Raw genomic sequence first — 3,099 nt, forward strand, 5'->3', positions numbered from 1 at the left:
GGACGCGGTGGCTCACGCCTGTAATCCCAGCACTCTGGGAGGCAGAGGTGGGCGGATCACTTGAGGTCAGGAGTTTGAAACCAGTCTGGCCAACATAGTGAAACCCCATCTCTACTAAAAAAAACAGAGTTAGCCGGGCATGGTGGCGGACACCTGTCATCCCAGCTACTCTGGAGGCTGAGGCAGGGGAATCGCTTGAACACAGGAAGTGGAGGTTGCAGTGAGCTGAGATCACACTATTGCACTCCAGCCTGGGTGATAGAGCGAGACTCTATCTCAAAAAGTTAAAAATAAAATAAAAAATAAAGATTACAAAAAAGTGAGGGCTGTGGGAATGGGATGACCCCCTGCAGTGTGGATGGAGATTAACCGTGTTCATCCTTATAGTTATAACTGGTAGTTATTCCAAGTTCCATGCAGAGCTCGGGACAGGTAGGCACTTAGTAACGGGCAGTTGGCGTCATCACCGTCAGCATCCCCATCATCGTCGTCGGCATGGTAGTTCTTGCTCCCCTCGGGACCAGTGAGCCCAGGTGCACACAGCAGGGTGGAGAATTCCTGCAAAAGTGCCCTGAGGCCCAGGGCCGCACCCTTGCAGTCCTGGTCCTCGCTCGGGTGGGCTCCCTTGTCAGGGGGCAGCACCTGGGGAAGGACACAGCCGTGAATGGTCAGTGGCCAGTGTTGCCTGCTCCCAGGGGGGTCGCACCACTTCTGTGCTCCCTTTGACTCCCCTTGACGCAGGGACCTAGAAGAAATATCTGTGTTAGTAAAGCCACAGGTGAGACTCCGGCCAGCTTGTGGCGTAGAGCTGGTCACCAGGACGTGCACCAGAGCAGGTGCCACCCCACCTGTCCTCCTGCAAGAACTCAAGACATCACAATCACAGCCTTCCTGTGTCCATTTTTAAAATGTATTTGTTTGTTTTTGTAAAGATGGGGTCTCCCTATGTTGCCCAGGCTGCTCTGGAACTCTTAGGTTCAAGTCATCCTCCTGCCTCAGCCTCCCAAAGTGCTGGGATTACAGGCGGGAGCCACCGTGCCTGGCCCTGTATCCAGGTTGTCATGTTGTAATCGAGGCACTCCCGTTGCTCAGAGAGGTGAGGGTCCTGTCTGCTGCTCCCCTGCTGGTAATAACAGCTCAGGATCGTACCAGGTGCCCAGCGGCCCAATCTGGAAGAGCATCCTCGGTGGGGAGTTGGATGAGGGCCTTTTCCTGATTTGCAGGATGCGGCTGAGATGGTCTGCCCAGGTCTCTGAGCCAAGTGTCAGGCCCCAGGGGGTCTCTGGGCAAGGACCACAGAATAAACCTTGTCCCCACCACCACTAGGGGACAGGACAAGGCTGGACCTTTGGGCTCAGCCTCAGGCTGCCTCTTAGATGCTTCTGGGCTCCCTGCAGTGCTGGCCAGCTGCCACAAGGGCTCCAGAAGCTCCAGTTTTGGACGGCCAAGCAGATGGGACTGTATGGAACCCCGGCAGCAGGGGTCCAGCCTGGTGTCACCTAGGCCGGGCTTGCTGGGCGGGGAAGACACTGTCACCAGCCTTACTGAGGACCTGCTCTGCCGTTGCCCCGAGCCAGCCAGTCTGAGTCCCTGATGCCAAGGCCAGGCCATGGTTAGGGAGGAATGGCACCTACAGCCGGAGAGTCCATTCATGTGTCATCCCCTGCAGGCGTGGCCCAGGCTCACCATGTCCACCTCTTTTCCTTTCAGGCTGTTTGTGGATCTCTGGAAGCATCTACAGCCACCCACCCTCCCACCCGGGAGTCCGAGCCCCGGCCAGGTGCCCCCACGGAGACCCTGCCCAGAGGCCCCAGGATGGCCCAGGAGCTGAGGCCAGTACAGTGTCTGCAGAGCAGCCGGGAGGAGGATGGACCAGACCTCGCCGGTGCAGGTAGATGCCAGCTCTTTTTGTATCTCTGGGTACTGGGCTGGGATGTGGTTGTCCCAGCAGGGATGGGGACTCCAAGAGCTGAGTTCAGAGACAGTTCTGCCTTGTGTCGTCGACATCCTAGGGGAGAGACCGGGTGCGGGGTCTCCCTTACCGGAGTTTGGATTTTCTCTTCCGTGCTCCTTAGGGCTCCCAAATCGTGGTTTCATCAACATCCCTGGTTCTTGATACCCTCTCCTGCTGTGCTTCCGGGCTGCCTTTGTTTATCTATTTACCTCTGCACTCTCCTGTCTTCATTCATTCATTCATTTAAAAACAAGATGTAACGGATATTCTTGAGTCCAGAGGGGGTCGTTTCTGGGTTTTTGCGGATGTCAACGCGCTGTGTCCCGGGCGCACGTGTGTGGATCTCTCAGGCTGGGCCACAAGGAGCCAGGCCGCTGTGTGCGGGACGATGGCGCCGCCGTCTTGCCTCTCCCACTCCCTCCAGCCACAGACGCGCTGTGGACAACACCCCCACCCCAAGGCGTCCTCAGACATCTCCCGAGGGCTTCTGCACGGTGCTTCCCTGAGGCAAGGCGAGGCTGTGCCCTCCTTGGTTAATTGCTGTGTGTGGAACCCTGAGGCTTTGGCTGCTGGGCCTTGGGGCCTGGGCCAGGTCAGACCCTTTGGCTGGGCTTGGACATTCGGTGACCTCTGTGATGCGTTTTTATGGCCCCGTCCTGAAGCCAGCCCTTAGGCCACAGGTTCGTCAGCAAGACCCTCCAGAGGGCTGTGGTCAAGGCTCTGTCCCGCCCCCATCACTGCCCTACAGGATGGGAGACTTGAGACCCCCAGCCCAGCCCGCCCCGGGAGCCAACCACAGTGAGGGCAGTGGGTCCAAAGCACCGCATGTTATTGGGCCGAGCTGGAGAGGAGATGAGCAGACAGGGGACTGCTGGGGGCCCGGGGACAGCTGGCCCATCCCCCAAGCTCTGGACTTTGATCTGGGACCTCCGTCTGCAGGACAACCCCAATACCGACCTGTTTCTCGTGTGGTAGGCTCTGGTGGAGGGAAGGGGCTGGCCAGGGACTTTAGGGTCACTGAGCCCTCTGAAGGGCTTCCAGACACTGGCAGGTAAGGACAGGGTGGTCAGGCCACAAAGCAGGCCAGGCAGGGACTACTGCCCCACCCTGTCTGAGGACCTGCTCTGCTGTTGCCTTGAGCCAGC

The sequence above is a fragment of the Mandrillus leucophaeus genome, unplaced genomic scaffold, assembly GCF_000951045.1.
Source record: "Mandrillus leucophaeus isolate KB7577 unplaced genomic scaffold, Mleu.le_1.0 Scaffold10, whole genome shotgun sequence".
NCBI classification, from domain to species: domain Eukaryota; kingdom Metazoa; phylum Chordata; class Mammalia; order Primates; family Cercopithecidae; genus Mandrillus; species Mandrillus leucophaeus.